Raw genomic sequence first — 25,252 nt, forward strand, 5'->3', positions numbered from 1 at the left:
AATGAGGTCACCAAGCGACTGACAGGACCCCGAGGCACGAGCCCACGTCAGCGAGAAGGAATTGCAAGATGCCCTGGTGACCCATATACCCCCTGACGTCCAGCTCTCGCCAGTTTAGGCAGCTACAGGTAGCAATCAAGCGATATCACTGTGTCCTGTTACATGACACATGAAACTTTTTCTGGGCTTTTAGCCAAAAGCATATTGCATGCTGGGATTGATGAGTTTAAACTCAATTTTAAAAGCAAAACTACAAGCCCAGAATGCAACAAGCTGTAGGCTAAAATGGCAGGACTAGCTGAGGGTATTGGCATGTCACGAGGGAAACTTGGCAACTGGATAGTGTTTTGCAATACTTTGAGATTTATAAGCATCAGTTGCAGAGTTATGTGTGCTTCCAGCATTCAGGCAACAATAAAAATCCCAAGATAACTCTTGTGATTAATGTTCCTGCTAGAAAGAGAGATCTGAGTTTTGTCTAGTGGCAGTTTTGACTTGCCATTAAGTAGCGCAGAGGGTTAATATGCCTGCTGCAAAGAACAGATTGTATTTTATGTGGAAAGCTGAGTAGATTAGTAAAGCCAGCCCATGCCAGCGCTTTAAAACAAATGAAATATGTGAGAGAGGGGCTATGGAGAAATGAGGGGGCACTTTCTGCAGGTGGTAGGGAGGAAATACGAGGAGGAGGTCATGGGGGGGGGGCACCATGAAAGATTGTCTCACCAGGCACCGACAGTGTTAAAGCCGGCCATGACTGCCATTGTTACCGTATCCAACTATGCTGCATAGCATACTCTAAAAGCATGCAGAACAAGCTGTGACAGAGCAGGCACAGATTACTCCTTCACCAGGAATGCTAAGCACACTGTGACCTGGCAGGCATGGTTATACTCCCCGTGCAGGAATGCTAAGCACACTGTGACCTGGCAGGCACGGTTAAACTCCCCGTGCAGGAATGCTAAGCGCACTGTGACCTGGCAGGCATGGGTAAACTCCCCGTGCAGGAATGCTAAGCACACTGTGACCTGGCGGGCACGGATAACTCCTTCACCAAGTATGCTAAGCACACTGTGACAAAGCAGGCACGGATAACTCCTTCACAAGGAATCCTAAGCACACTGTGACAGAGCAGGCACGGATAACTCATTCACAAGGAATACTAAGCACACTGTGACAGAGCAGGGATGGATAACTCCTTCACAAGGAATGCTAAGCACACTGTGACAGAGCATTGACGGATAACTCCTTCACCAGGAATGCTAAGCACACTGTGACAAAGTGGGCACGGATGACTCCTTCACCAAGTCTGCTAAGCACACTGTGACAAAGCAGGCACGGATAACTCCTTCACAAGGGATGCTAAGCACACTGTGACAGAGCAGGCACGTATAACTCCTTCACCAAGTATGCTAAGCACACTGTGACAGAGCAGGGACGGATACCTCCTTCACAAGGAATGCTAAGCACACTGTGACAGAACAGGGACGGATAACTCCTTCACCAGGAATGCCAAGCACACTATGATGAGCCGGGCACGGATAACACCTTCCCCAGGAATGTTAAGCACACTGTGACAGAGCAGGAACGGATAACTCCTTCACCAAGCATGCTAAGCACACTGTGACAGAGCAGGGACGGATAACTCCTTCACAAGGAATGCTAAGCACACTGTGACAGAGCAGGCGCATATAACTCCTTCACCAAGTATGCTAAGCACACTGTGACAGAGCAGGGACGGATAACTCCTTCATAAGGAATGCTAAGCACACTGTGACAGAGCAGGCGCATATAACTCCTTCACCAAGTATGCTAAGCACACTGTGACAGAGCAGGGACGGATAACTCCTTCACAAGGAATGCTAAGCACACTGTGACAGAGCAGGGACGGATGACTCCTTCACCAGGGATGCTAAGCACACTGTGACAGAGCAGGGATGGATAACTCCTTCACCAAGCATGTTAAGCACACTGTGACAGAGCAGACGCATATAACTCCTTCACCAAGTATGCTAAGCACACTGTGACAGAGCATGCGCGGATAACTCCTTCACCAGGGATGCTAAGCACACTGTGACAAAGCAGGCACGGATAACTCCTTCACAAGGAATCCTAAGCACACTGTGACAGAGCAGGCACGGATAACTCATTCACAAGGAATACTAAGCACACTGTGACAGAGCAGGGATGGATAACTCCTTCACAAGGAATGCTAAGCACACTGTGACAGAGCATTGACGGATAACTCCTTCACCAGGAATGCTAAGCACACTGTGACAAAGTGGGCACGGATGACTCCTTCACCAAGTCTGCTAAGCACACTGTGACAAAGCAGGCACGGATAACTCCTTCACAAGGAATGCTAAGCACACTGTGACAGAGCAGGCACGTATAACTGATTCACCAAGTATGCTAAGCACACTGTGACAGAGCAGGGACGGATAACTCCTTCACAAGGAATGCTAAGCACACTGTGACAGAACAGGGATGGATAACTCCTTCACCAGGAATGCCAAGCACACTATGATGAGCCGGGCACGGATAACTCCTTCCCCAGGAATGCTAAGCACACTGTGACAGAGCAGGCACAATAACTCCTTCACCAAGTATGCTAAGCACACTGTGACAGAGCAGGAACAGATAACTCCTTCACCAAGCATGCTAAGCACACTGTTACAGAGCAGGGACGGATAACTCCTTCATAAGGAATGCTAAGCACACTGTGACAGAGCAGGGATGGATAACTCCTTCACAAGGAATGCTAAGCACACTGTGACAGAGCCGGGATGGATAACTCCTTCACGAGGAATGCTAAGCACACTGTGACAGAGCAGGGACGGATAACTCCTTCACCAGGAATGCTAAGAACACCGTGACAAAGTGGGCATGGATGACTTCTTCACTAAGTCTGCAAAGCACACTGTGACAAAGCAGGCATGGATAACTCCTTCATAAGGAATGCTAAGCACACTGTGACAGAGCAGGCGCATATAACTCCTTCACCAAGTATGCTAAGCACACTGTGACAGTGCAGGGACGGATAACTCCTTCATAAGGAATGCTAAGCACGCTGTGACAGAGCAGGGACGGATAACTCCTTCACAAGGAATGCTAAGCACACTGTGACAGAGCCGGGATGGATAACTCCTTCACAAGGAATGCTAAGCACACTGTGGCAGAGCAGGGACGGATAACTCCTTCACCAGGAATGCTAAGCACACCGTGACAAAGTGGGCATGATGACTTCTTCACTAAGTCTGCAAAGCACACTGTGACAAAGCAGGCACGGATAACTCCTTCATAAGGATTGCTAAGCACACTGTGACAGAGCAGGCGCATATAACTCCTTCACCAAGTATGCTAAGCACACTGTGACAGAGCAGGGACGGATAACTCCTTCACAAGGAATGCTAAGCACACTGTGACAGAGCAGGGACGGATAACTCCTTCACCAGGAATGCTAAGCACACTGTGACAGAGCAGGGACGGATAACTTCTTCACCAGGGATGCTAAGCACACTGTGACAAAGTGGGCACGGATGACTCCTTCACCAGGGGTGCTAAGCACACTGTGACAGAGCAGGGATGGATAACTCCTTCACAAGGGATGCCAAGCCCACTGTGACAGAGCAGGGACGGATAACTCCTGCACAAGGAATGCTAAGCACACTGTGACAGAGCAGGGACGGATAACTCCTTCACCAGGAATGTTAAGCACACTGTGACAGAGCAGGGACGGATAACTCCTTCACAAGGAATGCTAAGCACACTGTGACAGAGCCGGGATGGATAACTCCTTCACGAGGAATGCTAAGCACACTGTGACAAAGTGGGCACGGATGACTCCTTCACCAGGGGTGCTAAGCACACTGTGACAGAGCAGGGATGGATAACTCTTTCACAAGAGATGCCAAGCCCACTGTGACAGAGCAGGGACGGATAACTCCTGCACAAGGAATGCTAAGCACACTGTGACAGAGCAGGGACGGATAACTCCTTCACCAGGAATGTTAAGCACACTGTGACAAAGTGGACATGGATGACTCCTTCACCAGGGATGCTCAGCACACTGTGACAAAGTGGGCACGGATGACTCCTTTACCAGGGATGCTAAGCACACTGTGACCGGGCGAGCAAAGATGCAACAGAGTGCAGGTATGGCTGACCACACCCCCACTCCAATGCAGAGCATATGTCAGCTGTGATCCCTGGGAATACTTTGCATAAACAGGCACCAGCAGAGTACTTTCACCGAGACTCTAAGCACGCTGTGACATAACAGGCATGCTTGCCTTCTCTCTCCAGGGAGCTGGGCGTGCTTGGGCAGAGCAGCGAATGTGTCATGAAATGGATTCTCAGTTTGAGACAAGCCAGTCTGTGTTATACTTCCTGTACAGTGCTAGGACAGCGGCAGAGAGTAAACGTCGTTTTTTCTGGCCTTTCCAGACGTTACACTAGCCGTGCTGTAGCAAGCATTGCTACCGTCTTCTCTGTAACGGGGCATCTACTTGTAATTTTCCTCTCTGTATGATGACCCTCAAGCAGGCACGGTTACTCATGCTCGGACACTACAGGCTATTAAAGATTGCGAGCGCGCGGTTATGGCCGCTCTCCGCATCAATGGCGCCTCTTTCTTCACAGATACTGGCAGTCCGATTTCCCAGCGTGCAGTCACACGTGGTCACTCTTCCTTTCGCGTGACTTTTGTTTCTGTTCCTCTCTGGTGACTCACTGGACACAGCGCTGGCAGCCGCTCCAGCTTTCAATGCTGGCTGCTGGACGTGTTGTGAAGCCAGTAGACCTGGAGGCGAGCGCCCCCTCCCGGCTGGAGACGGCAGAACCACGGACTCCCGAAAATGATAACCACCGGGTCTCATTATTTCTTGATATAATTGCCTTCTCGCTATGATTCCTTAAAAGTCAATACTGTGAATTTAACAGGAAGGCTGCGGTGACCTCGGTGACTTCTCCAGGTTCTGGAGACCTCCACACAGCGCTGGGCAAGTGGCGTCAGCCGCACTCTCCTAATTGGCCCGTCAGCTCAAATTATGATTTTTATAGCTGCGTGCCATCTTTCATATTAGGCGGTGTCGTGCTGTACTCCGCAGAGCAGAAATATGAAACGGGGCAACCCTGAAAGCACCCGCGATTAGGGGCAATAAAAACGACGAGAAACAATGGATCCTCGTGGGGTAAACAGTTATTTAATGATATTTAAATTAATATTGTTCTTGGTGTTTGAGCATTAAAAGTTGTTTGTATCAGTCCAACACAACCAGTGGTTTAAATGGGGAAAATAAGTGCAGGTACTGATTAAAATGAGTTAGAATTGTGGCGAGTGGGCGGGGCTAAGGGCAATACATGATAATGCCTAGGCCCTCATTTATGGGATTTTGGAGTACAGCAGAGCAAGTCAGTTTCCTACGCTGGCCTGCACCAAAGAGCCATTTCAGCAGCCTAGTGCCAACGTATGCACGGGTGCCTCCGTTGCATGCAGGATTGTTCTTGTGCTCAGAAACAGCCCTAAGAGGTGTTTTCCTCTGCAGCACACATAGAAAGAAGGAAAACAAGCATTTGCAATGCAATAGGTCTCGCCTTTAAGAGAGTTTGAGCTATTGTCATTGTAAATGACAATGCCTTTCATTTACGTGTTTTGAGAACCTGTAAGCGGTCCGTAAACACGCACTTTGTACTAACAGCTGGCAGTAAAAGAGGCGCAGTTACTGCCAGCCTTGCTTCTCAAAGCAAGTACAAAGTGAGTGTTAACGCACTGCTTGCAGGTTTTCAAAACACATAAATACAAGCATTTACAATGCAATGGTCTCGGCATTGGTAAAGTTAGAGCTATTGGCATTGCTCATGACATTATTTTTGTTTATGTTTTTGTTTTTAAAACATTTAAAGAAACAGCATTGTTATTTACAATGTCAATAGCTTAATCACTCTCAAATGCGAGACCTATTGCATTTGCACCCACACACAGAGCCCCCTACACACACACTGATTAAGCTATTGACATTGTAAATAACAATGCCGTTTCTCTACGTGTTTTAAAAACAAAAACATAAACAAAAATAATGTCATGAGCAATGCCAATAGCTCTAACTTTAACAATGCCGAGACCGTTGCATTGGAAATGCTTTTTTTTCTTCTCTGGGTAAGAAGGAAAAGACAGAGTCCTGTTACTTCTCTGCCGCCCGTCCTCGAACGCCAGGAACGCCAAGCTTTATTTATAGGCGATGGTAATTTCTTGCGTCCCGGGAAGCATCTCGCATTTGTTGGAGCTGGAGCTATTGGTATTGTAAATGGCAATGTTTTGTACTTTGAAAAAGGTCTTGTGTTTGTTGGAGCTATTCACATTGTAAATGGCAATGTTTTTTATTTAACCTTAGGGTTTTATATAGCACAAACTTAACAGCCTCAGTTGTGAATTTCGATTCATTAAAGTTTTATGAGCCCTGAAATTTGCACAAGTAAAGTGCTAACAGTATAAATATGGGCACTGTTTAATAAACGAAGCCCCTGCAATACAAGAGCAAAGGTGACCGAGTGACTGCTTCTGGGTTGACGGAGTTGCTTACACTCACTGGCCGTTAAAGCTAGCTAGCCCGCTACTATGAGTTTATCAAACTTAATGCTATGTTTTCTTATGTTATGTTATGCTATGCAATGCTATGTTTTGTTATGCTATGCTATGTTTTGTGTATGCTATGCTATGTTTTGTTATGCTATGTTTTGTTTTGTTATGCTATGCTATGTTTTGTTATGCTATGCTATGTTTTGTTTTGTTATGCTATGCTATGTTTTTTTGTGTTTTGCTATGCTGATTTGTTTTGTTATGCTATGCTATGTTTTGTTATGCTATGCTATGCTTTGTTTTGTTATGTTTTGTTATGCTATGCTATGTTTTGTTGTGTGTTGCTATGCTATGTTTTGTTATGTTATGCTATGATATGTTTTGTTATGCTATGTTTTCTTGTGTTTTGTTATGCTATGCTTTGTTATGCTATGCTATATTTTGTTTAGTTATGCTATGCTATGTTTTGTTGTGTTTTGTTATGTTATGCTATGTTTTGTTATGCTATGCTACGTTGTGTTTTGTTATGCTATGCTATGTTTTGTTTTGTTATGCTATGTTTTGTTGTGTTTTGTTATGCTATACTATGTTTTGTTATGCTATGTTTTGTTTTGTTATGCTATGCTATGTTTTGTGTTTTGTCATGTTATGCTACGTTTTGTTATGCTATGCTATGTTTTGCTATGCTATGCTTTGTTTTGTTATGCTATGCTATGTTTTGTTATGCTATGTTATGTTTTGTTGTGTTTTGTTATGCTATGCTATGTTTTGTTATGCTCTGCTATGTTTTGTTGTGTTTTGCTATGCTGTGTTTTGTTATGTTATGCTATGATGTTTTGTTTTGTTGTGTTTTGTTATGCTATGCTTTGTTATGCTATGCTATGTTTTGTTTTGTTGTGTTTTGTTATGCTATGCTATGTTTTGTTATGCTATGCTATGTTGTGTTTTGTTATGCTATGATATGTTTTCTTATGCTATGCTGTTTTGTTGTGTTTTGCTATGCTGTGCTTTGTTTTGGTATGTTATGTTTTGTTGTGTTTTGTTATGCTCTGCTATGTTTTGTTTTGTTATGCTATGCTATGTTTTGTTGTGTTTTGGTATGCTATGTTTTGTTATGCTATGTTTTGTTTTGCTATGCTATGCTTTGTTATGCTATGGTATGTTTTGTTATGTTTTGTTATGCTACACTATGTTTTGTTATGCTATGTTTTGTGTTTTCTTATGCTATGCTATGTTTTATTTTGTTATGCTATGCTATGCTATTTTTTGTTATGCTATGCTATGTTTTGTTATGCTATGCTATGTTTTGTTTTGTTATGCTTTGTTATGCTATGCTATGTTTTGTTTTGATATTTTTTGTTGCTATACTATTTTTTGTTGTGTTTTGTTATGCTATACTATGTTTTGTTATGTTATGCTATGTTTTGTTATGCTATGCAACGTTGTGTTTTGTTATGCTATAATATGTTTTGTTTTGTTATGCTATATTTTGTTGTGTTTTGTTATGCTATACTATGTTTTGTTATGCTATGTTTTGTTTTGTTATGCTATGCTATGTTTTGTGTTTTGTCATGTTATGCTACGTTTTGTTATGCTACGTTTTGTTATGCTATGCTATGTTTTGCTATGCTATGCTTTGTTTTGTTATGCTATGCTATGTTTTGTTATGCTATGCTATGTTTTGTTGTGTTTTGTTATGCTATGCTATGTTTTGTTATGCTCTACTATGTTTTGTTGTGTTTTGCTATGCTGTGTTTTGTTATGTTATGCTATGATGTTTTGTTTTGTTGTGTTTTGTTATGCTATGCTTTGTTATGCTATGCTATGTTTTGTTGTGTTTTGTTATGCTATGCTATGTTTTGTTATGCTATGCTATGTTGTGTTTTGTTATGCTATGCTATGTTTTCTTATGCTATGCTGTTTTGTTGTGTTTTGCTATGCTGTGCTTTGTTTTGTTATGCTATGTTTTGTTGTGTTTTGTTATGCTATGCTATGCTATGTTTTGTTTTGTTATGCTATGCTATGTTTTGTTGTGTTTTGGTATGCTATGTTTTGTTATGCTATGTTTTGTTTTGCTATGCTATGCTTTGTTATGCTATGGTATGTTTTGTTGTGTTTTGTTATGCTATACTATGTTTTGTTATGCTATGTTTTGTGTTTTCTTATGCTATGGTATGTTTTATTTTGTTATGCTATGCTATGTTATGCTATGTTTTGTTATGCTATGCTATGTTTTGTTATGCTATGCTATGTTTTGTTTTGTTATGCTTTGTTATGCTATGTTTTGTTTTGATATTTTTTGTTGCTATGCTATTTTTTGTTGTGTTTTGTTATGCTATACTATGTTTTGTTATGCTATGCTTTGTTGTGTTTTGCTATGCTATGCTTTGTTTTGTTATGCTATGCTATGTTTTGTGATGCTATGCTATGTTTTGTGATGCTATGCTATGTTTTGTTGTGTTTTGTTATGCTATGCTTTGTTTTGTTATGCTATGCTTTGTTTTTTTATGATATACTATGTTATATTATGCTATACTATGTTATGTTTTGTTATGCTATGTTATGATTTGTTATGTTATGTTAGGCTAGGCTATGTTTTGTTATGCTATGGTATGCTATGCAATGGTATGCAACGCTAGGCTATGTTTTATTATGTCAAAGGCAAAGCTGGCTGACGGCAAGTTGTGTATCCTCTTGAGTGCATATGTGAATGAGAACGAGTCAGGAGAGAAAACAGAGCAAATAAGATGCAGTTTTCCCAGAATGAGATTTGAGAGGAACAGGGAGGCATTCGGCGTCGAGGGAATGGGATCAGAACGCTGTGCAAAAGTGCCATGTGTAAGGATTAGGCTATGCTATGTAATATGTAACTTCGGGCACTAGAGTGTTGCTGCAACTGAAAGAGAAAGGAGTGACGGGAGAGGAACAGAGCAGCAAGCGACGAACATAGGGGGTGACAGATCATAGGGGAAAGGTAAAAGAATAAAGACTAGAAGGGACTAGGCAATCGTCAGGAAACTGTAGGACTGCGGGGAAGGAGAAACAGCAGGAAAGGGAGGAGAGAAGGACCAAAGGACATACAAGAGGGAGAACGAGCAGGAAAGGGAGGAGAGAATGGCTAGAGGACATAGGGGGGGGAGAAATGTAGTTGTGTAAACACGGAAGTATTCCACACATTAATGTTGGTATGTTTAACGCATATCAAAGAACTCGGCTGGTAGAGGGCCCGGTGCTGACAGACCTGTTACCCGCTTTTACATAACACAAAATTAGAACATTTCCTGCAAGTGAAGTAAACTAATTAAAAACATTGTGTTTGCGATCAAACATCAAAGCGGCGAAAGTGAAAGTAATGGAGCAGAGCATCAAAGGGCTGGGTGAGAAGGGAGGGGGGAATGCAAGGGTCAAAGCGGCTAAAGTGAAAGTAATCGAGCAGAGCATCAAAGGGCTGGGTGAGAAGGGAGGGGGGAATGCAATGAGCAGAGGAGCAGCTGTGCACGTGCATGTGATCGTGCACTCAAGGTTTAGGCCAGCCAAAAGACTTTGGGTAGCACTTTGAAAATCCCACATATAAAATGTCTCTTTGAGCCTTTGGCTCGCGAGACCTAAAAACAAGGAGAAATACAGATATTTCTCCTCGTTACGCCTCACCTCGGAAGGCGTAAGGATTTGGCACTTCCCCAGGTTTACATAATTTGGTAAATCTGGGGCAGCATCAAAATCCATGGGTGTTGCATGGAAAGACCCCCGCAACGCCCATGGAATGCCTCCCGAGCGCAGAGTAAGGCGACGCAGTGATTTGCGCTGCGTCGCCTTACTAAAGATTTATGAGACCACTCAAAGCCACGTAGAGTGGCCTTGCACGGCCTCATAAATCTGATTTAGAACCCTGCATCACACATGTACCACTTGACGTGGTGCAAAAGTGACGCGAGGCTCTCCTAAATAGCCCCCTCAATGGCATAACTGCACACATACCAAAACACACGAAAAATGCATTTATATAAAAACAGGTTGACTTATTTACACAAAATGAAAGCCAAAAGTGTTGATATGTTAACATTTCCTTGTTTTGTAATATTTGCAGCTTCCATACTGTTATTTGTTTTGTTTGGCATTATACTATATATTCTCGAGCGTGAACACGCACAGAAAGAGACAAGCAGACATGCACACACAAAGCATCCCACACATTTCCTTTAAAATACCTCCCAAGGAGAGTGTTCCTATTGTCTCCCTCTCAATTTTCTCTCACACAAAAACACGCACATGCAAGCAAGCAAACACACAGACATAACCAGACACTCAGACAAAAGACTCAGGTGTGATCAAAGCCATTTTAAACTTCCTACCTCCCACGGCTTTCTCAGCGGGCTGGCTCGAGTCCTGTGTTTGCACAAATACCCAGGATAGTGTGAATTTGATGCACAGGGCCTGAATGGACCCTTCTCTGTCAAACACAGCATGATGGTGACTACCTGGACGTAATGCAAATAAGTCCACGCTGAATAGTTCAGCGGGGGCTCAGCTCAGGGCTACAGAAGCGCTTTGGCTGTCAGAGACAGGTTCCACTCTGACAGACTCGTGCTCACAAGCACTAGCAGCCAATGAGCCTACCATTTCACGAGTACCGGTACTCTCCTTGGCAGGAGAGAAGTGCCAGTACTCAGAGTCCTAAAAATAAGAAGTGCCGGTACTCAGTACCTGTGAGTACCAGCCCATTTAAAGCACTGAATACAAAAGAACGCTAGCTAAAGCAAGTTCAGTTACCAAGGGCGTCGGGGACTTGGCCTGGTAGATTGGGCTGAACTGTTCCTATTGGAGCAGGACCAGGGCTGATTTGCATATGACTTGTTCCTGTCTGACATGGTATGGAGGGGAAACCAAATAGGGACTGGGAAGCAACCGTAGTAATTACTAGTGGCTGAAATTCTTTCAAGCATTCTCCCCATAATTTTTCTGTACTCCTCAGGGTGAAACCACCCCCGTGGGTCACTATATACTATACCTTTCTGGTGGTGGTGTCGGTCAGAGGTCACCTGTCAGCTGTGGGATGTTGAAATTATTTTAAGACTGAACCAGTGAGTCTCCCACTGCAAGCAGTCTCATGGTCACGGGCAGCTGTTTTCATGCCTCAGCCGCTAGCAGAAAATGAATGATGAACCCCATGCCTGCCAGCTGCTTCACAAGGGCAAAAGACCACTTAGAGCAAGGGTGCAGCGATCAATAGTGTAGCGGGTGGAGTGGCACTTCTTTAGTTGTTTTACTATTCAACCTAAGATGGGGGGGGGGGGGGTCATGGTCCTTGTTTGTATTAAGGCCCATGGTACCCTCACTATAGGATTATCTTAAACCCTCAAAGTAATGGAAATGGAAATGGGCTGTTTAACAATACTTGCAGCTGTGCCAGGTGCGGGCCACCTATGCTTTTCCATGTATTAGTAAATTAAAGACATCACCCCCAAAATTGTAATCCATGTTTGTTTCTATACTTTTTATCCAGAAGTCCAATTAGCAGCCCCCTTGCTAACAAAGTCCTCTTTGAATTACTAAAGGGAGCCCTGTCACCGTTCTTTACGCCACACTGCCCAAAGCTCCTCCCTACAGCCACAGAAAGGCAGACAATGCACTTACGATGTATGGGTAAGCTGTCCGCGCCCTCCATCTTGTGACATGCCAAACCAGAGGCATCCAAATGAATCCCAGTTTGGTTTTGTAATTAATACTATGAGCTAAACTTAAGGATGAGCATCCGTAGGCTCTGTTCATGTAAGCTTCATGCTTGTTATATTTGCTTTTAATGAGAGTTTCTATTGAATTGCTTATTTGTTGTATATGTTTATCATGATGATTATACCCCGTTCCCCTCCCTTCTCCTTCCCTTCTTTATTTCTTCAATAAACTCAAACTTAAAAAAAAGGATGAGCATCACTTGGCATTCACTCTAGCATCTACAGAATAGCCTTTTCAACGTTTGCATTATTTACCCTTTTATTTTCTGACATTGTTATGATCTTGAGGTTACTGCTTCCTTTGAGCATAGCCTGAGGCTCTCACCATTTCCCTATATATGTGCCCAGCAATTACCTTACACTTCCAACCCCTGAGCAGATCCATTGACCTTGATGGAACAGTAGTCTAGCAGTAACCTACCAGCATACAAGGTGATCACCAGATTCTAGTCTCTATCAAAATTAACAATAACGCTTTATCTCACAGGCTCATAATACTGTTTCTTTCTACTGTTTGCATCCTCAGATTGCATGCGACCTCAAAACACATCCACTGTCTTCCTGACACCCTGCATGAAACACTGACAAATACCTATCTCCTTTCCTTCCATCTCCTGGACACCTCCTGTCTCTGAGTACAGCCTACTCTATGTCACATGCATGTCTGCCTTAATCTCTATTATTGTATTTCTACAAATTGCCTACAGCTCATTTCAAAGATCGCAACCTCTCTTTCTTTGAAAGCCATACCCCCGCAACATAACTGTACTTACATTGCTCTAGCTTCCATATATTAATCTCACCAACCATCTGCATGGCATCACATACCCCCTTCCCACTTATGATCAGACCCAACTCATATAAATGTAATCTACCACAAAAAAACTGGAGTAAATGCTTGGAATAATGAGCTTGGGTGCCCAAGATTGCTCTCAATAACAAACAACAAGCAGAAATATTGGACTAACTGCTTACCTTGTGTTTGGAGCAGCGTGCTGCCCGATTAAAGTGCTTCAGTGCCGCGTCAGGGGTAGTAAGTGCTATATAAGTCCAGTTACAATACAGTACCACATGGAATGTCAATGAACATGCCTGCTCTGCATCAGCTTGCTCAGCTTCCTTGGAGAATAAAGTATTCACGAGCTGCTGCCTCAACTAGGTTTACAGATTACTCTGTAATAAAAGTAAGTCCATATCCCAACACTGAATAAGGGGGAACAACCTTTACAACGCAACTTTTACAACGCACTACCTTTACAACGCATTTTTTACAACGCATAATCCATTACAACGCATGACATTACAACGCATGACACTACAACGCATTTTTAAAAACTACCTTTACAACGCATTCCATTACAACGCATACTACCATTACAACGCATACCATTACAACGCATAATATTACACTACACTATCCAACATTTACCCTACTGTTGCACCCCCTGGAGTTAGAATAGTAATTTTTACCCCTATACTATCCAACACTTACCCTACTGATGCACCCCCTGGAGTTAGAATAGTAATTTTTACCCCTATACTATCCAACACTTACCCTACTGTTGCACCCCCTGGAGTTAGAATAGTAATTTTTACCCCTATACTATCCAACACTTACCCTACTGTTGCACCCCCTGGAGTTAGAATAGTAATTTTTACCCCTATACTATCCAACACTTACCCTACTGTTGCACCCCCTGGAGTTAGAATAGTAATTTTTACCCCTATACTATCCAACACTTACCCTACTGTTGCACCCCCTGGAGTTAGAAAAGTAACTTTTACCCCTATACTATCTAATACTTACCTTAAATGTAATTTAATATTATGCGTTGTAATGGTATGCGTTGTAAAGGTTGTATGCGTTGTAATGGAAATGCGTTGTAAAGGTATTTTTAAAAAATGCGTTGTAGTGTCATGCGTTGTAATGTCATGCGTTGTAATGGATTATGCGTTGTAAAAAATGCGTTGTAAGTGCATGCGTTGTAAAAGTGTGCGTTGTAACGTCATACATCCCTGAATAAGTACTTCTCACTCTTTGCATCACAGGGTTCCAGCCAATCGAAGAAAGAAATGGAAAGGGAGCTGCCCAGGGCATCGGTGGTCAGAACAAGTTTACTATGTTTTCACCTCAAGGGACACCCATAACCAACTGGACTCTCTACCTGTTCTGAGCCTGGGCGAGGCTCACTTAATGTAAGTGATATCTGCGGCATTGATGTGAATCCTGGAGCTGTGCCTGACATTCCCGAGTGGGAGAAGCACCAGGAGACCGGCAGGAGGTGCAGTCAGGATTGGTGCAGCAGGTGCAGTGGCAGTGGGTCATGTGTGTGAGGGGCCCACTGGACCCCAATTATAGTAGTGTTTTATGTGTGTGTAAATGTAAATGTAGTTGAGCTTATATAGCGCACAGCTACCCGCTGTGGGTTTCCCGGCGCTTGCTTAGGGAACCCGTCCTGGTATTCCCCTGTGAGATAGCAGGGTATCCACAAGGTGAAAGTCAGGCATCCCGCCGCGAGGGGCCGTTGTGGAGATTAAGCAAGCTATTGCCCAGAGTCGCAGAGTGTGAACCCGTGAGTCGAGGAGGCACCGGGGCGAGATTATTAGAATTTTTGTAAATAATCTAGTAGTAGTAAAGTTAGGACTCCTAACTTTAGGACTCCTAAACTGAGAAAAATCCTAATTTTAAGACTTTCGGTATTCACAAAAGGCATTTAGGAGTCCTAAACTTAGGACTCCTAACATCTGTGAATACCGAAATGAGTAAGTGTCTTCTGTGAATACCAAAATGAGTAAGGGCCTTCTGTGAATACGAAAATGGTAGTAAGTTTAGGAGTTAGTTCTGTGAATCGGGCCCTATGTGTCCCTGGTAGTTCCTGATGCGTGGGGAGTGCAGGTGCGAGTTTGGTATGTGCGGACTCGTGTGATTAAATGCTGCACGATGCTATGTTGATTGCTTACTGTCCCTATGCGTAGGAGAGGGTTTTTCCTAGTATAGGTTACAACTAGTAAGTTCATGGTTCCCTGCGTAATATTTTCCTAAGGAGGTTAGGGTTGCGTAGGTGGTACTGACCTGTTACCAGTGGTTACTGGTTGTGCGCTACATTTTCTAATTGGTGCTACAGTGATTGTATGTGCTATGTTCTAAAGTGTTATTCCTAGAAAGTGCTAATTCTACAACGTGCTAGTGCTAAAAGTGCTTATTCCTGACAGTGGTCCATGAGGCCCTGTCCCATGTAGATAATTCCCCTGTAAATTCTGCTCGTGCCAGTGGCACCTTGTAAAGTGTGTATTTATTATCTAATGTGTTTGGCATAATACAAAGGCTATTTTTATATAATACCTTGTGTGGAGTTTCTTTTGTGGTGGTCCTTGGGTGTTGTTGCTGGGTGCGCGCGCAAACGCTTTACACATTGCCTCCGGGATAAGCCTGACTGCTCGTGCCAAGCTACCAAGGGGGTGAGCAGGGGTTATCTTTGGCGTGTAACTTCCTTGCCCTGACTAGAGTGGTGGTTTCTGCCTGGCTTGGGCGCAAGCCCTAGCCAACCAGAAATCCCATTTCTAACATTGGTGGCAGCGGTAGGATAGGACTTGCGTTTGCGCTGTACCGCAGCAGCAACTGGCTGCACTACAAAACTCTGCATTTTAGATAATCACATTTTGGGGATTATTGTTTTTGAGTTCCATTACTTCCTCTCCTAAAGGTGTCCTTTGTGAATTGTGTACTCCTGTTTTAGCTCAGACGCCCAGGTTCCTTGTGTTGAACTTTTCTCGAGAACGTCCGCCAAAATGGAGCCAGCTTTTAATTTCTTTGGTCTGTTTAGATACAGTATGTTGGAGATGGTCAGGTTCTGTGAAGAGAGAGACATAGAGGTGGGTGAGTCAGACACCCAGTCCAAACTGAGGGACAACCTGATCCTATGGCAAAAGGATGAATGGGAACGTGAGCGCAGTGAGGAAGATAGGGCCCGGGCCACACGCCAAGAGGATGCTGGGTCTGAGGGGAGCCCTGAGGAGTCTGAAGAGGAGAAAGAAAGTGACAGGACAGGGACGCCAGTAGATAGTGAAGACCCCATAGATAGGGAGTCCCTTGCTGGGTCCAGTGTCAGGAGCTGCACCCTATCCCTTTCCCTGTCCCCAGAGGAGTGGGTAGATAGGAGGGAAGAAAGGGAGCATCAGCTGGCCATGGAGAAGCTCAGGTTAGAGCATGCCAAGGAGATGGCGCAGCTGAATGTGGAGGAGAAAAAGTTTGAGACCGAGAGGGTCTTAGCTCAGAAACAGATGGCGGAGGCTGAGAGGGCCTTCGCCAGGGAGAAATTTGCTCTGGAGGGTAAGTTGTCCCCTGAGCACAGTTTTAGTTGTCTGGATTCCCCAGGGAGGGTAGAGTCCAGTGGTGGCAGCGATAGAGAGTCCAGTGCAGAGAGTCCCATTCCCAGTTCCCAGAGTATGGTACCTTGTTCCCGAGAGGAGTACAGGTTGAAGTTCAGGTGCAGCAAGAAACTGTCTTACCAGACTTGGGAGGATTTTGCAGACGAATGTGAGGAGGCACTGACTGAGTGGGTGACGTATATCACGGAACCTGAGGATCAGAGACTGCTCAAACTTATTATCAAAGAGCAGATGCTCAGTAGTTGTTATCCCGGGTTGCGCCAACACATGTTGGGGTGTGACTCCTTGTGTCCTTGGGACCTTGCAGAGGAAGCAGACCGTTGGGAAAGGGCTCAAGGTTCTGATGAGGAATGGGAGAGTACTTCCAACAGTAGTGGCTCAGGTATCTTCCCATCCAGTATTGGGGAAGAGGCTCAGAGTAGCCCAGCTAGGTCCCAGAATAGTGAGAGGGGTGTAGGGGCTCACGTCCTGTCTCAGTGGAGTAGGAGTGAGTGGGTGACTTCGAGTCCCCAGAGGCCCGAAACCCAGTCTCAGAGCCTGGATGGTTTCTTCAGGGAACACCAGGTTGGGGGCCTAGGCTGTCCTGTTAGTCCATTTGAGGAGGATCACCTAGTGCATGGAGAACCTGGAGCATCTGTAAGTAGAGCTCCAGTGGTTCTGGTGTCTGGCAGTACCGCTCCAGTAGGGAGGGTGCAGAAGTCCAGCGAGAGAGGTGGCATGGGGCTGTGTTCCCCGGTGGAGGAGCCAGTGGGTCAGGGACCAGCCGGGAGGGCTGAGTCTCCTAGAGGTGACCATGGTGACCACACGTCTGTCCTGGGGGATCTTCGCGCACTGTCAGGTGGACAGGGGACGGGAGATCTGCGCCAGGCAGACTGTCACGCAACATATGAGGCATATGTTACTCTCGGGGGGATGGTGTGTAAGTCCCCAGAAGTCCTGGAGTGCCAGGCAAGTACTCAGCCAAAGGGTTTAGACCCCTGGTTGGGAAGCCAGGTTCAGGATCAGCCTGACCTGGAGGGAAGGTCGACTGTAAGCAGTGTCCTGACCGATGTAGCTGTTAGGGGCACCACTCCAGTTGGGAGGGTGCCAGACTCTGGAAGGGGGTGCAGAGGGAGGGAGTCCTCGCCTCTGACCCCGGTGCAACCTGAGGGGTTAAACCCTAGGTTGGGAGACCAGTTCTCAGGGAGAGGTCCTGAGCTGGTGGGAAAGTTGAGTTATGAGGGTGCCTCTCAGAGGAAGAGAGGACGGAACCCTAGAAGAAGAGGTAGGGGGAGGAGAGCCTCGCCCGTGACTTTTGGTCAGCTTGAGGGTACAGACCCTAGGCTGGAGGATCAGTGGCAGTTTAGAACTGCCCTGATGAGGGGTAGAGTGGAGAATGGTTGCTATGTGCCAGGGGTTACCACCCCCCACTCTGTGGTTAGGCAAGGACCAGTGGTATCTGGGTGGCCTAGGGCCTGGTCCTGGCCACGGACAGCTGAGGAGTACCAGTGGGGTAGCCCAGTTGGTCCGCCGAGTTTTTTCAGAGGGAACCACGTGAATTCAGAGTGGCGTAAAACCGGAGAGTGTCCCTGCCGTTGCGGGCCTGCGTCCGTGTTTTATCGCCCCAAGCAGGGAAGACCATCACGGTGGTGATTGGTCTACCCTGCGTTTTGGCTGGAAGGGGGTTGTGTTGGACTTGGCCCTTCTGGCAGGTTCACCCCTGAAACTTTTTGCTGTTAATTGTGACCTGGTGTATGTAATTTTTGGCTTCTGTGCACTTTACCGCTGTGTCCCAGGGTAAAGTGCGTGCGTGTAGTGAGGTTGGCCTGCCCTCCCATAGGAATGCATGGGGGAATGTATGTGTCCCTGGTAGTTCCTGATGCGTGGGGAGTGCAGGTGCGAGTTTGGTATGTGCGGACTCGTGTGATTAAATGCTGCACGATGATGTGTGCGGTGTCCATGTAGCTAGTGTGGTAGTGCCACTTCTAGACGCTGGCATAAATGTGCAGTAACTGCCTGGCGCGTGATTGGCTGGCTGAGGTCATGTGATGGGCTAGGGAATCCCCAGTCTGAGGAGGAATCACCCAGTGGTGAATGGGGAGATCAGCAGCCAGATGGGTGGGAGGAGTACACCTAGGACCTGAATAGGGCTGGGCTTTCCCCACACAATGCTGGCTCCGCCCCCTGTGGTGCGACTGATGACCCTGGCCTGCTCTGTGAATAGGGAGAGGGGCTGAGCAAAACAAAGTGCTCAAGAACCAGTTGCATCTGGTTCGCCCCTCCCCTGCACCTTGAGACAAAGGTATTATGTGTATAAAAAGGGGCTGTGTCCCCTTACAAAATGTTCTCTTTCTGATCCTAACTTGAGGGGGGCCTGCTACTGCTGGGCGCCAGGAGAAACCGCCACTGGGGACTGCCTCCCTGCTGGAGGGCCCTGTAAGCTGGCCCCTGGGCCCAGTCTTTGCCCCCCTGCTTCTGAAGACCTTTCCTGAAGGACTTTTCCCTGGACCTTGCCTTCCAGCACTTGGGAAAGCGCTAAACCTTGATTTACTGAAGGAAGCGCCTGCATTGAGGGCCAGCAGCGCGGCGCTACAGTAATCTACGAGGGGACCCCGACATAGGGATTCCCCCGCTTTGCCCGTGGGTTGTGGCGGGTGCCCACCCTGCATACTAGTGCCTTTCGCGGGTGCCCACCCCGCATTGCCGCCGTTGACGATTTAATTCCAATAGCGGGTGCCCACCCCGCATTGCGGTGCCCGTTGGCGGGTGCCCACCCCGCTTATGCCATAGTTCGACGGGAGCCTACCCCGTATCACCGCTGCCGCTGAAGAGCCCTGGGCTGCCGCGCTGCCTGCGGCGACCCAGAAGTAAAAGAAGGCCCGCCTTGGTGTGGGTGGGGCGCTCCCCGAACCAGGAAGCGGACGGGAGCCTACCCCGCGCTCCTGGGATCGCCGAGAAGAGAAGCGGACGGGAGCCTAGCCCGCGCCCCGGTGAAAACGTGCGGCGGCGTCCCCTGCAGGGCTCCCGCGAGTGGCGAGAGCCCTGCAAAGCTGAGAAGCCCTGCGCCGAGAAAAGAAGCGCCGCCGGAGGGGAGCAGAGAGCCTCCCGCCGTGACCGGAACAGCCGCCAGAGTCCCGGTGAGTGGGGGCAGCATTGTTGTTGTAAGAGCGCCTGACGCTCCACCGAAGGGGGCAGTGCTTCTCGAGCCTGTGAGGCTCCAACGCGGGCCGCAGTGTTGTGCAGAGCCCCGAGGAGAGGCTTCAACGCGTGGCATACCCCTTCCCAGAGCCTAGGTGGCTCCCGGGCTACACATTTGTTTTCAAAGGCACAGTGGTGCCCAAGCATTTTCCCAGCTGCCCAGCACTTAGTGGGCAGCTGCAACGTTTAGGTTGTGGCCTTCACGCTTTGGCTTGCGCAGCCTGCGCAGTCCCGCCCTGACTCTGTGGACAAAGGGCGTGTGAGCCCCTGAAAGGCCAAGTTGGCCTGGGGACAGTTTTCTTGTGTTGTGCCCTCACCTAGGGTACATGATTGTTTTTATATATGTACTTTGGCGCAAGGTGCCTTTCCTTTATGCTATGTTGATTGCTAACTGTGCCTATGCGTAGGAGAGGGTTTTTCCTAGTATAGGTTACAACTAGTAAGTTCATGGTTCCCTGCGTAATATTTTCCTAAGGAGGTTAGGGTTGTGTAGGTGGTACTGACCTGTTACCAGTGGTTACTGGTTGTGCGCTACATTTTCTAATTGGTGCTACAGTGATTGTATGTGCTATGTTCTAAAGTGTTATTCCTACAAAGTGCTAATTCTACAATGTGCTAGTGCTAAAAGTGCTTATTCCTGACAGTGGTCCATGAGGCCCTGTCCCATGTAGATAATTCCCCTGTAAATTCTGCCCGTGCCAGTGGCACCTTGTAAAGTGTGTATTTATTATCTAATGTGTTTGGTATAATACAAAGGCTATTTTTATATAATACCTTGTGTGGAGTTTCTTTTGTGGTGGGCCTTGGGTGTTGTTGCTGGGTGCGCGCGCAAATGCTTTACACATTGCCTCCGGGATAAGCCTGACTGCTCGTGCCAAGCTACCAAGGGGGTGAGCAGGGGTTATCTTTGGCGTGTAACTTCCTTGCCCTGACTAGAGTGGTGGTTTCTGCCTGGCTTTGGCGCAAGCCCTAGCCAACCAGAAATCCCATTTCTAACATGGGGCCTTTGTCTCATCAGGCTGGAGGGTGGTGAGTGTAGATAGCTCAAGGTGGGGAGTGGAGTTGTGGTAAATAGTGCTTATTTTGTCACTGAAGTAGTGGGAAACTGGCTGCAGAGATCTTGTGATGGGGTGACGGTAGTGGAGCTGACTGCAGGGGAGGTGAAGTCCTTTACTATGGTGAATAGTTCTTTTGCATAGTTGGAGCTGTTTTCAATGCTGTGACTCATCGCTGAGTGGTGGATCAAAGTTCCTGTTGGTACAAGCAGAGGGCAGATCTGTAGGTGCTTCTTTTATTTTCGTAATGGGTGTGTCTCCACCAGCATTCTAGCTGTTTGCATTGGCATTTCAAGAGTCACAGATCTTATGTATACCAGCTAACTTGAGGTCTAGTCCTTTGGGGCCGGTGCTTTAGAGTGGGGCCAGAGAGTCTGGGAAGGAGGTGATTAAACAGATGATGGATAGAGAATAGAGTTGGCCTTGGTGGAACTCGAATGGAGCACACTGTGCCCCTCCACTTAATATTGTTTACAAAAAAAGACCTTCCAAGCGAGGCTGCTCAATTTGAGGAACACAGTGAGCATCAAGCAGGTCTTGCCTTTCAGTTTGAGTATGATTAATTCAACACACTGAATTCTCCACATCACTTCCTAAAGTAGACTTTATTCTTTTTATGCAAGCATCACACAATTTGGTCCTTAGTCCTGATGAAGACCCCATAGCGATGGTTACCAATTTCACACTTCTTTAAGGGGTCGAAACGTCGACGTGTATGGAAATCAAACATTATAGTCCCATTAAACTTTAGATCCATTGATTAAGTTTGTATGTTTAAGTTAGGATGGTCACACAAGATTATGACGTTGATGTAATTGGTTGTGTTATATGTAAATAATTTTTGTTGAGTCAATTGTATTGGGATTTTTGTGTATAATTGTTTGTATTCACGTACTGTAATTTCACTGTGTTTTTTTGTGTAATAACCTCTGAATAGTCCTTTGTGTGTTTATATGTTATGCCTTTTATAATTTAATATTTATTAATTATTCACATTTCATTATTTGGTAGTGGTTTGTTTCATATCTACTTGATGAGTTTGGAGAATTATTTTGGTTTCTTTTCCATTAAATGATAATCCCACGCCAGTGGGTATAAAATAAGAAAGGTTTTTTTGATAAACCATGTAGCAGAACCACTGTTTGCTTACTGTTGGTGCAGTGAATGGCAGGTTTAGAGTTCTGAGGTCCATGTTTCTTCTTGAATACTGTTCCTGTTGTATCAAACAGCTTTGTTGCTTGTGGTTCTGCATTAGTGTGGGATGTGCAGGCCAAAGCAGATGAGGCAGTGGTTGTCCAGGTGAGGGGGGTGGGCTTTTCCACAGTGATGGTGGAGAAGTTGGTAAAGATAGGATCAAGGAGTTGCCCAGAAGTGTGGGTGGGGCCCTTCACTTTTTGGGTGAGTCAGAGTGTACTTAGGTCTCCAGGAGGTTCTTGGTGTTTTGCTTGGTGTGGTTTTCCAGGTGGAAACTGCAGTTGACGGGGATGATGAAGGAGCTGAAGACAAGCACTCGTGTGAGGTGATGTCCGTGATGGTGTTTCAGAAGTTGAATATCAGGTTGGGTAGTTGATATAGCAGTGCACCTCAGGAGGGTGTCGCTGGAGATGTGGTTTGTTTGAGGATGTTGCTTGAGTTTGCTGAGATGATGGAACAGTGGATGCATTCTTTATAGTTGATGGCTAGTCCTACTCTGGGTTTGCAGCTTTGGTCCTGTCTTGTGAATTTAAAGCCTGGGGGATAGCTATTGAAATGTTTGGTGCTGAAGCCGGTGTAAGCCAGGTTTTGGTCAGAAAGAGAAGGTCCATGGAGAGGTTGTCTAGAAGTTTGCATGCTTTGATGGCATTTTTGATGATCAAGCAAGTGTTGTGGAGGCAAGTCAGGGTGGGTGTTTGATGCGTGCGGGGGTTTTATGCGGGGTGCATGTGTGAGTGTGTGGGAAAGCACGGGGGTACTCAGCAGAGCACGCGCTGGAGAGGAAGCAAATGGCACAAGAGAATGCACTTTCAGTGATGGAGGGAGAGGCGCAGCCGCAGGGAGCTGAAGGATGTCTTTTGTTTAGGGCGCAGAGGTCAGTGGCCGGGTTCCACGTGGATTGCTGTGGTGCGAGGAAGGCCAGGGGTCCTAGCGCTGGGCACTGGTGGGGCGCGGACAGTTGCAGACAAGCTTATCATTCATTGGTGAGTCAATGACTCATCAGCAATGCACCTGCAATACTATCACCATTAAGTAGGTGGGGATGGGTGAAGGAGATCAAGGGGGTGGTGGGCGGGCCTGGGTGGGGCACATGTAAGTAGCAGGAAAGCAGGTGAGTGTGCAACGGAAGGAAAAATGTTGCAAATCCTGCAGAGGGAAAAAAGGGCACAAAAGGAGTAACATATGACAAAAAAGAAGGTTGCAGAGAATTGAGAGAAAAGGGAGAAAAGAGGAAAAGAGTGAGAGAGCAAAAATGGGCAGAGAGCACCAAAGCAAAAAGGTAAGTAATGATGCAAGAGATGGCGAAAACAGGTGTGGAAAGGCAAGAAGAAGCAAAAATGTCAAAGAAATCAAGAACACGAGCAACATCTAGAAGGAGGCAAAAGTTGGAAAAGAATGGAAGCGTGACAGTGTAGGAGTGAATGGAAAAAAACGCAAAAGATAAAAAGCTCAGAAAGAAAGCAAGAGTGAATGTAAAACAGGCAAAATGGCAACCAGGCGAAAAGGCTAAACAGGCAAAAAGGCAAAGAATCAAGAAAAGAATTCAAGAGTGACGGCGAAAGAGTGAATGGTAAACAGGCAATAAGGTGAGAAGGTGAAAGAGAAGAAAGAGCACAGGAAGAGTGAGAGAGAGATGGAATGTGTTCAAAAGGGCCTGGCCTGGTCGGAGGACTGGGCTCAGGTAAGGTGGGAAGGCAAGTCCAAAAAGTGCATACTGAGTGACTTACGCTATCTCTTTCCAGTTCTGTACCACGTGTCTAAGGGGCACCACGGGAACTAAGTGCAACATTACACAGTTTCAGCACTGTGAAACTAACTGCCCCACCATGTCCGCTGGTTAATTGTAGACTGGAGTATATGTTTCACCACCCCGTCTAAGTGACTCTCTCTTAACTAACACTTATTTCTGCCCCGCAAAATCCGTAAACTTATCTCCATTTATACTCCATCTCGATTGCTTTCCTCCAACTAATCCTAAACTCATTCTTTTCCAGGCCATTGTCGCACACCAGCCTCCACCGAGTGACTGTCTACCACACTGACTCCTGGATTCACCCACCTCCGGACCTCAGTTGTGACAACCGTCAGTCAATATTTTCATCAATCCACCATCACCATGCCTCCACCGAACCAAGCTGTCTCTCCTTAGCCGAAAGAATAACTTACCGTAGCTCCATTGAAGCAACATCGGGGAAATGAAGCTCAAAGCTGATGTTCTCCTAGACTCCTACCACATCCAGAGACCCTAATCTTCAATAGCTACTACAGCTCTGTCCTTGGAGTAAGGACTACAGACCTCATTTTGTGTGCGCCTGACACCAGCGCATGGCTGTCAAACTTACAACAGGCACACACACCCCTGCTCCTCCGTCTCCACCATTCTGGGGCAGAAAAAAATACTTTCCAAAAGACTTCCTTTCTGCTCCTTCCGTAAACATTTAGAAAAATAGAGAGGTAATTATCCAAGGCAACCACATGAGTCTGCAAAAAATAATTGAAAACAACAATCCCATGCTAAAAAGCAGAGTTGTGACCACGTTTTCCAATACTTGCAAGCCCTCCCGTACAACCACATCAAGTACCGACATCCTTTTCTCTCTACCTCCCCCATCCCCACACCTGGCTTACTACCTTTTATTCCTAATGCCCTAGAGTCTGCCCCCCTAAGTGTTAGATCAGCCCCCAAAATTGTCTATAACACCCTTGACTTTATCCTTCTTCACTCCTATCATCGGAGTACCGTCGTTGGGTCCTGGTTCAGTGATCCCATCGATATCTGATATCAATACTGAGGTTTTGTAATTCTCGAGACTGACTCCATTTTATATTGTGCCACCATTTTGTGTTGCCCTCACGTATCATTCAGTTGCTACGGCTTCTGTGTGACGTAGTCACACTCATTCGAGTTTAATAAAAATGTTCTTTTGTATTTCAGCTTCTGTGCCAAATTCTTTATTATTGGTTTGAATGGACTAAGTATCAGTGAGACCCCTGAGAAGGAGTTTATATTTCTTCAATACCCTCCTCCCTCCAAACTAGCACATTCTCACCAAAAATATGAACTGTGTCAGAGGTGGTGGTGTTAATTTAATCCATCACAGCTGGATTTCAGCCAAGCTGTTGAGTTGTCC

At 46.0% G+C, this 25,252-nt stretch overlaps 1 long non-coding RNA gene across 1 annotated transcript in view; it reads left to right on the forward strand.

Moving 5' to 3' along the window:
- LOC146780133 (uncharacterized) overlaps nucleotides 1-25,049 on the forward strand; it is a 73,794-nt gene extending 48,745 nt beyond the window's left edge. The window contains exons 3-4 of the long non-coding RNA XR_014972130.1: nucleotides 14,356-14,502; nucleotides 24,116-25,049. This is a non-coding gene — a long non-coding RNA (uncharacterized LOC146780133). The remainder of the gene's footprint in view (nucleotides 1-14,355; nucleotides 14,503-24,115) is intronic.
- The last annotated feature ends 203 nt before the right edge of the window (nucleotides 25,050-25,252 follow it).

This window comes from Triturus cristatus, chromosome 12 (genome assembly GCF_964204655.1).
Source record: "Triturus cristatus chromosome 12, aTriCri1.1, whole genome shotgun sequence".
Lineage (NCBI taxonomy): Eukaryota > Metazoa > Chordata > Amphibia > Caudata > Salamandridae > Triturus > Triturus cristatus.